Genomic DNA, 12,846 nt, shown 5'->3' with positions numbered 1-12,846 from the left:
GACTGAGGTTTGATTCTGGAACCATGTGTCCTGGGAATATGACTGAGGTTTGATTCTGGATATCTGTGGCCTGGGAAATTGACTGAGGTTTGATGGCAGAAACCTGTGGACTGGCAACATGACAGAGGTTTGATTGTAGAACCCTGTGGCCTGGAAACATAACTGTGGCCTGGTACTGGAAACCCATGGCCTAGGCATTTGACATTGGTTTGATTCTGGAACCCTGTGGCCTGGGAACATGATTGAGGCGTGATTCTGGAAACCTGTGGCCTGGGAACAGGACATCTGTTTAGATTGTGGCCTACTGTGACCTGGGAATCGGACTGACGGCTTGGTTCTGGAATCCTGTGGACTGGGAACAAGACTGAGGTTTGATTCTGGAACCATGTGGCCTGGGAATATGACTGATGTAAGATCGTGGAATCCTGTGGCCTGGGAACATGACATCGGTTTGGATTCTGGTACCCTGTTGCCTGGGAACATGAAATCGGTTTGATTGTGGAAACCTTTGGTCTGGGAATATGACTGAGGTTTCATGGTGGTACCCTATGGCCTGGCAACATGACTGAGGTTTGATTCTGGATCCCTGTGGCCTGGGAACATGACTGAGGCGTGATTCTGGAATCCTGTGGCATGGGAACATGACATCTGTTTAGATTGTGGAATACTGTGCCCTGGGAATCTGGCTGAGGCTTGGTTCTGGAACCTTGTGGACTGGGAACATGACTGAGGTTTGATTCTGGAACCCTGTAGCCTGCGAACATAACTGAGGATTGTTTCTGGAACCCTGTGGCCTGGGAACATGACATCAGTGGATTCTGGAACCCTGTGGCCTGGGAACATTTCTGAGGTTTGATGGTGGAAACCTGTGGCTTGGCAACATGACTGAGGTTTGTTACTGGAACCCTGTTCCCTGGGAACATGACTGAGGTTTGATTCTGGACAGCTTTGTGCTGGGAACATTACTGTGCTTTGATTGTGGAACCATGGGTCCTGCAAACATGACTGAGGTTTGATTCTGGAACCATGTGTCCTGGGAATATGACTGAGGTTTGATTCTGGAAATCTGTGGACTGGGAACTTGACTGAAGTTTGATGGCAGAAACCTGTGGACTGGCAAAATGACAGAGGTTTGATTGTAGAACCCTGTGCCCTGGAAACATGACTGTGGCCTGGTACTGGAAACCCATGGCCTAGGAATATGACATTGGTTTGTTTCTGGAACCCTCTGCCCTGGGAACATGACTGAGGTTTGATTCTGGAACCCTGTAGCCTTCGAACATAACTGAGGATTGTTTCTGGAACCCTGTGGCCTGGGAACATGACATCAGTGGATTCTGGAACCCTGTGGCCTGGGAACATGAGAACGGTTTAATTCTGGAACCCTGTGACCTGAGAACATATCTGAGGTTTGATGGTGGAAACCTGTGGCTTGGCAACATGACTGAGGTTTGTTTCTGGAACCCTGTTCCCTGGGAACATGACTGAGGTTTGATTCTGGACACCTTTGTGCTGGGAACATGACTGTGTTTTGACTGTGGAATCATGGGTCCTGCAAACATGACTGAGGTTTGATTCTGGAACCATGTGTCCTGGGAATATGACTGAGGTTTGATTCTGGAAATCTGTGGCCTGGGAACTTGACAGAGGTTTGATGGCAGAAACCTGGGGACTGGCAATATGACTGAGGTTTGATTGTAGAACCCTGTGCCCTGGAAACATGACTGTGGGCTGGTACTGGAAACCCATGGCCTAGGAATTTGACATTGGTTTGTTTCTGGAACCCTGTGACCTGGGAACATGACTGAGGTTTGATTCTGGAAAACTGTGGCCGGGGACTTGACTGAGGTTTGATGGCAGAAATCTGTGGACTGGCAACGTTACTGAGGTTTGATTGTAGAACCCTGTGCCCTGGAAACATGACTGCGACCTGATACTTGAAACCCATGGCCTGGGAACTTGACATTGGTTTGATTCTGGAACCCTGTGGCCAGGAACAAGACTGAGGCGTGATTCTGGAATCCTGAGGCCAGGGAACATGACATCTGTTTAGATTGTGGAATACTGGGCCCTGGGAACCTGACTGAGGCTTGGTTCTGGAACCCTGTGGACTGGGAACATGACTGAGGATTTATTCTGGAATCCTGTGGCCTGGGAACATGACATCAGTGGATTCTTGAACCGTGTGGCCTGGGAACATGAGAACGGTTTGATTTTGGAACCCTGTGGCCTGGGAACATGTCTGAGGTTTGATGGTGGAAACCTGTGGCTGGGCAACATGACTGAGGTTTGTTACTGGAATCCTCTTCCCTGGGAACGTGACTGAGGTTTGATTCTGGACACCTTTGTGCTGGGAACATGACTGTGATTTGATTGTGGAACCATGGGTCCTGTAAACATGACTGAGGTTTGATTCTGGAACCATGTGTCCTGGGAATATGACTGAGGTTTGATTCTGGAAATCTGTGGCCTGGGAAATTGACTGAGGTTTGATGGCAGAAACCTGTGGACTGGCAACATGACAGAGGTTTGATTGTAGAACCCTGTGGCCTGGAAACATGACTGTGGCCTGGTACTGGAAACCCATGGCCTAGGAATTTGACATTGGTTTGATTCTGGAACCCTGTGGCCTGGGAACATGATTGAGGCATGATTCTGGAAACCTGTGGCCTGGGAACATGACATCTGTTTAGATTGTGGCATACTGTGCCCTGGGAACCGGACTGAAGGCTTGGTTCTGGAATCCTGTGGACTGGGAACAAGACTGAGGTTTGATTCTGGAACCATGTGGCCTGGGAATATGACTGATGTTAGATCGTGGAATCCTGTGGCCTGGGAACATGACATCGGTTTGGATTCTGGTACCCTGTTGCCTGGGAACATGAAATCGGTTTGATTGTGGAAACCTGTGGTCTGGGAATATGACTGAGGTTTGATGGTGGTACCCTCTGGCCTGGCAACATGACTGAGGTTTGATTCTGGATCCCTGTGGCCTGGGAACATGACTGAGGCGTGATTCTGGAATCCTGTGGCCTGGGAACATGACATCTGTTTAGATTGTGGAATTCTGTGCCCTGGGAATCTGACTGAGCCTTGGTTCTGGAACCCTGTGGACTGGGAACATGACTGAGGTTTGATTCTGGAACCCTGTAGCCTGCGAACATAACTGAGGATTGTTTCTGGAACCCTGTGGCCTGGGAACATGACATCAGTGGATTCTGGAACCCTGTGGCCTGGGAATATGAGAACGGTTTAATTCTGGAACCCTGTGACCTGGAAACATGTCTGAGGTTTGATGGTGGAAACTTGTGGCTTGGCAACATGACTGAGGTTGGTTACTGGAACCCTCTTCCCTGGGAACATGACTGAGGTTTGATTCTGGACACCTTTGTCCTGGGAACATGACTGTGGTTTGATTGTGGAACCATGGGTCCTGCAAACATGACTGAGGTTTGATTCTGGAACCATGGGTCCTGGGAATATGACTGAGGTTTGATTCTGGAAATCTGTGGCCTGGGAACTTGACTGAGGTTTGATGGCCGAAACCTGTGGACTGGCAAGATGACAGAGGTTTGATTGTAGAACCCTGTGGCCTGGAAACATAACTGTGGCCTGGTACTGGAAACCCATGGCCTAGGCATTTGACATTGGTTTGATTCTGGAACCCTGTGGCCTGGGAACATGATTGAGGCGTGATTCTGGAAACCTGTGGCCTGGGAACAGGACATCTGTTTAGATTGTGGCCTACTGTGACCTGGGAATCGGACTGACGGCTTGGTTCTGGAATCCTGTGGACTGGGAACAAGACTGAGGTTTGATTCTGGAACCATGTGGCCTGGGAATATGACTGATGTAAGATCGTGGAATCCTGTGGCCTGGGAACATGACATCGGTTTGGATTCTGGTACCCTGTTGCCTGGGAACATGAAATCGGTTTGATTGTGGAAACCTTTGGTCTGGGAATATGACTGAGGTTTCATGGTGGTACCCTATGGCCTGGCAACATGACTGAGGTTTGATTCTGGATCCCTGTGGCCTGGGAACATGACTGAGGTTTGATTCTGGACACCTTTGTCCTGGGAACATGACTGTGGTTTGATTGTGGAACCATGGGTCCTGCAAACATGACTGAGGTTTGATTCTGGAACCATGGGTCCTGGGAATATGACTGAGGTTTGATTCTGGAAATCTGTGGCCTGGGAACTTGACTGAGGTTTGATGGCCGAAACCTGTGGACTGGCAACATGACTGAGGTTTGATTGTAGAACCCTGTGCCCTGGAAACATGACTGTGGCCTTGTACTGGAAACCCATGGCCTAGGAATTTGACATTGGTTTGATTCTGGAACCCTGTGGCCTGGGAACATGACTGAGGCGTGATTCTGGAAAACTGTGGCCTGGAAGTATGACTGATGTTTGATTCTGGAAATCTGTGGCCTGGGTACTTGACTGCGGTTTGATGGCAGAAATCTGTGGAGTGGCAACATGACTGAGGTTTGATTGTAGAACCCTGTGCCCTGGAAACATGACTGCGACCTGATATTTGAAACCCATGGCCTGGGAACTTGACATTGGTTTGATTCTGGAAGCCTGTGGTCAGGAACAAGACTGAGGCATGATTCTGGAATCCTGTGGCCTGGGAACATGACATCTGTTTAGATTGTGGAATACTGGGCCCTGGGAACCTGACTGAGGCTTGGTTCTGGAACCCTGTGGACTGGGAACATGACTGAGTTTTTATTCTGGAATCCTGTGGCCTGGGAACATGACATCAGTGGATTCTTGAAACCTGTGGCCTAGGAATATGAGAACGGTTGGATTCTGGAACCCTGTGGCCTGGGAACATGTCTGGGGTTTGATGGTGGAAACCTGTGGATTGGCAACATGACTGAGTTTTGTTACTGGAACCCTGTTCCCTGGGAACATGACTGAGGTTTCATTCTGGACACCTTTGTCCTGGGAACATGACTGTGGTTTGATTGTGGAACCATGGGTCCTGCAAACATGACTGAGGTTTGATTCTGGAACCATGTGTCCTGGGAATATGACTGAGGTTTGATTCTGGAAATCTGAGGCCTGGGAACTTGACTGAGGTTTGATGGCAGAAATCTGTGGACTGGCAACATGACAGAGGTTTGATTGTAGAACCCTGTGCCCTGGAAACATGACGGTGGCCTGGTACTTGAAACCCATGGCCTAGGAATTTGACATTGGTTTGATTCTGTAACCCTGTGGCCTGGGAACATGAATGAGGTTTGATTCTGGAACCCTGTAGCCTGCGAACATAACTGAGGATTGTTTCTGGAACCCTGTGGCCTGGGAACATGACATCAGTGGATTCGGGAACCCTGTGGCCTGGGAACATGAGAACGGTTTAATTCTGGAAACTTGTGACCTGGGAACATGTCTGAGGTTTGATAGTGGAAACCTGTGGTCTGGGAATATGACTGAGGTTTGATGGTGGTACCCTCTGGCCTGGCAACATGACTGAGGTTTGATTCTGGATCCCTGTGGCCTGGGAACATGACTGAGGCTTGATTCTGGAATCCTGTGGCCTGGGAACATGACATCTGTTTAGATTGTGGAATACTGTGCCTTGGGAATCTGACTGAGCCTTGGTTCTTGAACCCTGTGGACTGGGAACATGACTGAGGTTTGATTGTAGAACCCTGTGCCCTGGAAACATGACTGTGGTCTGGTACTGGAAACCCATGGCCTAGGAATTTGACATTGGTTTGATTCTGGAAACCTGTGTCCTGGGAACATGACTGAGGCGTGATTCTGGAAAACTGTGGCCTGGGAATATGACTGAGGTTTGATTCTGGAAATCTGTGGCCTGGGAACTTGACAGAGGTTTGATGGCAGAAATCTGTGGACTGGCAACATGACTGAGGTTTGATTGTAGAACCCTGTGCCCTGGAAACATGACTGCGACCTGATACTTGAAACCCATGGCCTGGGAACTTGACATTGGTTTGATTCCGGAACCCTGTGGCCAGGAACAAGACTGAGGCGTGATTCTGGAATCCTGTGGCCTGGGAACATGACATCTGTTTAGATTGTGGAATACTGGGCCCTGGGAACCTGACTGAGGCTTGGTTCTAGAACCCTGTGGACTGGGAACATGACTGAGGTTTTATTCTGGAATCCTGTGGCCTGGGAACATGACATCAGTGGATTCTGGAACCCTGTGGCCTGGGAACATGAGAACGGTTTGATTCTGGAACCCTGTGGCCTGGGAACATGTCTGAGGTTTGATGGTGGAAACCTGTGGCTTGGCAACATGAATGAGGTTTGTTACTGGAACCCTCTTCCCTGGGAACATGACTGAGGTTTGATTCTGGACAACTTTGTCCTGGGAACATGACTGTGGTTTGATTGTGGAACCATGGGTCCTGCAAACATGACTGAGATTTTATTCTGGAACCCTGTGGCCGGGGAACATGACTGAGGCGTGATTCTGGAAAACTGTGGCCTGGGAATATGACTGAGGTTTGATTCTGGAAATCTGTGGCCTGGGAACTTGACTGAGGTTTGATGGCAGAAACCTGTGGACTGGCCACATGACAGAGGTTTGATTGTAGAACCCTGTGCCCTGGAAACATGACTGTGGCCTGGTACTGGAAAACCATGGCCTAGGAATTTGACATTGGTTTGATTCTGGAACCCTGTGGCCTGAGAACATGACTGAGGCGTGATTCTGGAAACCTGTGACCTGGGAACATGACATCTGTTTAGACTGTGGAATACTGGGCCCTGGGAACCTGACTGAGTCTTGGTTCTGGAACCCTGTGGACTTGGAACATGACTGAGGATTTATTCTGGAATCCTGTGGCCTGGGAACATGACATCAGTGGATTCTGGAACCCTGTGGCCTGGGAACATGACTGAGGCGTAATTCTGGAAAACTGTGGCCTGGGAACTTGACTGAGGATTGATGGTAGAAATCTGTGGACTGGCAACATGACTGAGGTTTGATTGTAGAACCCTGTGCCCTGGAAACATGACTGCGACCTGATACTTGAAACCCATGGCCTGGGAACTTGACATTGGTTTGATTCTGGAACCCTGTGTCCAGGAACAAGACTGAGGCGTGATTCTGGAATCCTGTGGCCTGGGAACATGACATCTGTTTAGATTGTGGAATACTGGGCCCTGGGAACCTGACTGAAACTTGGTTCTGGAACCCTGTGGACTGGGAACATGAGAACGGTTTGATTCTGGAACCCTGTGTCCTGGGAACATGTCTGAGGTTTGATGGTGGAAACCTGTGGCTTGGCAACATGACTGAGGTTTGTTACTGGAACCCTGTTCCCTGGGAACATGACTGAGGTTTGATTCTGGACAGCTTTGTCCTGGGAACATGACTGTGCTTTGATTGTGGAACCATGGGTCCTGCAAACATGACTGAGGTTTGATTCTGGAACCATGTGTCCTGGGAATATGACTGAGGTTTGATTCTGGAAATCTGTGGCCTGGGAACTTGACTGAGGTTTGATGGCAGAAACCTGTGGACTGGCCACATGACAGAGGTTTGATTGTAGAACCCTGTGCCCTGGAAACATGACTGTGGCCTCGTACTGGAAACCCATGGCCTAGGAATTTGACATTGGTTTGATTCTGGAACCCTGTGGCCTGAGAAGATGACTGAGGCGTGATTCTGGAAACCTGTGACCTGGGAACATGACATCTGTTTAGACTGTGGAATACTGGGCCCTGGGAACCTGACTGAGTCTTGGTTCTGGAAACCTGTGGACTTGGAACATGACTGAGGATTTATTCTGGAATCCTGTGGCCTGGGAACATGACATCAGTGGATTCTGGAACCCTGTGGCTTGGGAACATGACTGAGGCGTAATTCTGGAAAACTGTGTCCTGGGAACTTGACTGAGGATTGATGGTAGAAATCTGTGGACTGGCAACATGACTGAGGTTTGATTGTAGAACCCTGTGCCCTGGAAACCTGACTGCGACCTGATACTTGAAACCCATGGCCTGGGAACTTGACATTGGTTTGATTCTGGAACCCTGTGTCCAGGAACAAGACTGAGGCGTGATTCTGGAATCCTGTGGCCTGGGAACATGACATCTGTTTAGATTGTGGAATACTGGGCCCTGGGAACCTGACTGAGGCTTGGTTCTGGAACCCTGTGGACTGGGAACATGAGAACGGTTTGATTCTGGAACCCTGTGGCCTGGGAACATGTCTGAGGTTTGATGGTGGAAACCTGTGGCTTGGCAACATGACTGAGGTTTGTTACTGGAACCCTGTTCCCTGGGAACATGACTGAGGTTTGATTCTGGACAGCTTTGTCCTGGGAACATGACTGTGCTTTGATTGTGGAACCATGGGTCCTGCAAACATGACTGAGGTTTGATTCTGGAACCATGTGTCCTGGGAATATGACTGAGGTTTGATTCTGGTAATCTGTGGCCTGGGAACTTGACTGAGGTTTGATGGCAGAAACCTGTGGACTGGCCACATGACAGAGGTTTGATTGTAGAACCCTGTGCCCTGGAAACACGACTGCGACCTGATACTTGAAACCCATGGCCTGGGAACTTGACATTGGTTTGATTCTGGAACCATGTGGCCAGGAACAAGACTGAGGCGTGATTCTGGAATCCTGTGGCCTGGGAACATGATATCTGTTTAGATTGTGGAATACTGTGCCCTGGGAACATGACTGAGGCTTGGTTCTGGAACCCTGTGGACTGTGAACATGACTGAGGTTTTATTCTGGAATCCTGTGGCCTGGGAACATGACATCAGTGGATTCTGGAACCCTGTGGCCTGGGAACATGAGAACGGCTTGATTCTGGAACACTGTGGCCTGGGAACATGTATGAGGTTTCATGGTGGAAACCTGTGGCTTGGTAACATGACTGAGGTTTGTTACTGGAACCCTGTTCCCTGGGAACATGACTGAGGTTTGATTCTGGACACTTTTGTCCTGGGAACATGACTGTGGTTTTTTTGTGGAACCATGGGTCCTGCAAACATGACTGAGATTTGATTCTGGAATCATGTGTCCTGGGAATATGACTGAGGTTTGATTCTGGAAATCTGTGGCCTGGGAACTTGATTGAGGTTTGATGGCAGAAACCTGTGGACTGGCCACATGACAGAGGTTTGATTGTAGAACCCTGTGCCCTGGAAACATGACTGTGGCCTGGTACTGGAAACCCATGGCCTAGGAATTTGACAATGGTTTGATTCTGGAACCCTATGGCCTGGGAACATGACTGAGGTTTGATTCAGGAAATCTGTGGCCTGGGAACATGACATCTGTTTAGATTGTGGAATACTGGGCCCTGGGAACCTGACTGAGTCTTGGTTCTGGAACCCTGTGGACTGGGAACATGACTGAGGTTTTATTCTGGAATCCTGTGGCCTGGGAGCATGACATCAGTGGATTCTGGAACCCTGTGGCCTTGGAACATGAGAACGGTTTGATTCTGGAACCCTGTGGCCTGGGAACATGTCTGAGGTTTCATGGTGGAAACCTGTGGCTTGGCAACATGACATCTGTTTAGATTGTGGAATACTGGGCCCTGGGAACCTGACTGAGACTTGGTTCTGGAACCCTGTGGACTGGGAACATGACTGAGGTTTTATTCTGGAATCAGGTGGCCTGGGAACATGACATCAGTGGATTCTGGAACCCTGTGGCCGGGGAACATGACTGAGGCGTGATTCTGGAAAACTGTGGCCTGGGAATATGACTGAGGTTTGATTCTGGAAATCTGTGGCCTGGGAACTTGACTGAGGTTTGATGGCAGAAACCTGTGGACTGGCCACATGACAGAGGTTTGATTGTAGAACCCTGTGCCCTGGAAACATGACTGTGGCCTGGTACTGGAAACCCATGGCCTAGGAATTTGACATTGGTTTGATTCTGGAACCCTGTGGCCTGAGAAGATGACTGAGGCGTGATTCTGGAAACCTGTGACCTGGGAACATGACATCTGTTTAGACTGTGGAATACTGGGCCCTGGGAACCTGACTGAGTCTTGGTTCTGGAACCCTGTGGACTTGGAACATGACTGAGGTTTTATTCTGGAATTCTGTGGCCTGGGAACATGACATCAGTGGATTCTGGAACCCTGTGGCCTGGGAACATGACTGAGGCGTTATTCTGGAAAACTGTGGCCTGGGAACTTGACTGAGGATTGATGGTAGAAATCTGTGGACTGGCAACATGACTGAGGTTTGATTGTAGAACCCTGTGCCCTGGAAACATGACTGCGACCTGATATTTGAAACCCATGGCCTGGGAACTTGACATTGGTTTGATTCTGGAACCATGTGGCCAGGAACAAGACTGAGGCGTGATTCTGGAATCCTGTGGCCTGGGAACATGATATCTGTTTAGATTGTGGAATACTGTGCCCTGGGAACATGACTGAGGCTTGGTTCTGGAACCCTGTGGACTGTGAACATGACTGAGGTTTTATTCTGGAATCCTGTGGCCTGGGAACATGACATCAGTGGATTCTGGAACCCTGTGGCCTGGGAACATGAGAACGGCTTGATTCTGGAACACTGTGGCCTGGGAACATGTATGAGGTTTCATGGTGGAAACCTGTGGCTTGGTAACATGACTGAGGTTTGTTACTGGAACCCTGTTCCCTGGGAACATGACTGAGGTTTGATTCTGGACACTTTTGTCCTGGGAACATGACTGTGGTTTTTTTGTGGAAACATGGGTCCTGCAAACATGACTGAGATTTGATTCTGGAACCATGTGTCCTGGGAATATGACTGAGGTTTGATTCTGGAAATCTGTGGCCTGGGAACTTGATTGAGGTTTGATGGCAGAAACCTGTGGACTGGCCACATGACAGAGGTTTGATTGTAGAACCCTGTGCCCTGGAAACATGACTGTGGCCTGGTACTGGAAACCCATGGCCTAGGAATTTGACAATGGTTTGATTCTGGAACCCTATGGCCTGGGAACATGACTGAGGTTTGATTCAGGAAACCTGTGGCCTGGGAACATGACATCTGTTTAGATTGTGGAATACTGGGCCCTGGGAACCTGACTGAGTCTTGGTTCTGGAACCCTGTGGACTGGGAACATGACTCAGGTTTTATTCTGGAATCCTGTGGCCTGGGAGCATGACATCAGTGGATTCTGGAACCCTGTGGCCTTGGAACATGAGAACGGTTTGATTCTGGAACCCTGTGGCCTGGGAACATGTCTGAGGTTTCATGGTGGAAACCTGTTGCTTGGCAACATGACATCTGTTTAGATTGTGGAATACTGGGCCCTGGGAACCTGACTGAGACTTGGTTCTGGAACCCTGTGGACTGGGAACATGACTGAGGTTTTATTCTGGAATCAGGTGGCCTGGGAACATGACATCAGTGGATTCTGGAACCCTGTGGCCGGGGAACATGACTGAGGCGTGATTCTGGAAAACTGTGGCCTGGGAATATGACTGAGGTTTGATTCTGGAAATCTGTGGCCTGGGAACTTGACTGAGGTTTGATGGCAGAAACCTGTGGACTGGCCACATGACAGAGGTTTGATTGTAGAACCCTGTGCCCTGGAAACATGACTGTGGCCTGGTACTGGAAACCCATGGCCTAGGAATTTGACATTGGTTTGATTCTGGAACCCTGTGGCCTGAGAAGATGACTGAGGCGTGATTCTGGAAACCTGTGACCTGGGAACATGACATCTGTTTAGACTGTGGAATACTGGGCCCTGGGAACCTGACTGAGTCTTGGTTCTGGAACCCTGTGGACTTGGAACATGACTGAGGTTTTATTCTGGAATCCTGTGGCCTGGGAACATGACATCAGTGGATTCTGGAACCCTGTGGCCTGGGAACATGACTGAGGCGTTATTCTGGAAAACTGTGGCCTGGGAACTTGACTGAGGATTGATGGTAGAAATCTGTGGACTGGCAACATGACTGAGGTTTGATTGTAGAACCCTGTGCCCTGGAAACATGACTGCGACCTGATATTTGAAACCCATGGCCTGGGAACTTGACATTGGTTTGATTCTGGAACCATGTGGCCAGGAACAAGACTGAGGCGTGATTCTGGAATCCTGTGGCCTGGGAACATGATATCTGTTTAGATTGTGGAATACTGTGCCCTGGGAACATGACTGAGGCTTGGTTCTGGAACCCTGTGGACTGTGAACATGACTGAGGTTTTATTCTGGAATCCTGTGGCCTGGGAACATGACATCAGTGGATTCTGGAACCCTGTGGCCTGGGAACATGAGAACGGCTTGATTCTGGAACACTGTGGCCTGGGAACATGTATGAGGTTTCATGGTGGAAACCTGTGGCTTGGTAACATGACTGAGGTTTGTTACTGGAACCCTGTTCCCTGGGAACATGACTGAGGTTTGATTCTGGACACTTTTGTCCTGGGAACATGACTGTGGTTTTTTTGTGGAACCATGGGTCCTGCAAACATGACTGAGATTTGATTCTGGAACCCTGTGTCCTGGGAATATGACTGAGGTTTGATTCTGGAAATCTGTGGCCTGGGAACTTGATTGAGGTTTGATGGCAGAAACCTGTGGACTGGCCACATGACAGAGGTTTGATTGTAGAACCCTGTGCCCTGGAAACATGACTGTGGCCTGGTACTGGAAACCCATGGCCTAGGAATTTGACAATGGTTTGATTCTGGAACCCTATGGCCTGGGAACATGACTGAGGTTTGATTCAGGAAACCTGTGGCCTGGGAACATGACATCTGTTTAGATTGTGGAATACTGGGCCCTGGGAACCTGACTGAGTCTTGGTTCTGGAACCCTGTGGACTGGGAACATGACTGAGGTTTTATTCTGGAATCCTGTGGCCTGGGAGCATGACA

Source organism: Balaenoptera ricei, chromosome 14, assembly GCF_028023285.1.
Source record: "Balaenoptera ricei isolate mBalRic1 chromosome 14, mBalRic1.hap2, whole genome shotgun sequence".
In the NCBI taxonomy this organism is placed as follows: Eukaryota; Metazoa; Chordata; class Mammalia; order Artiodactyla; family Balaenopteridae; genus Balaenoptera; species Balaenoptera ricei.
The sequence above is the reverse complement of the archived record's forward strand: the minus strand, read 5'-3'. Positions refer to the sequence as shown.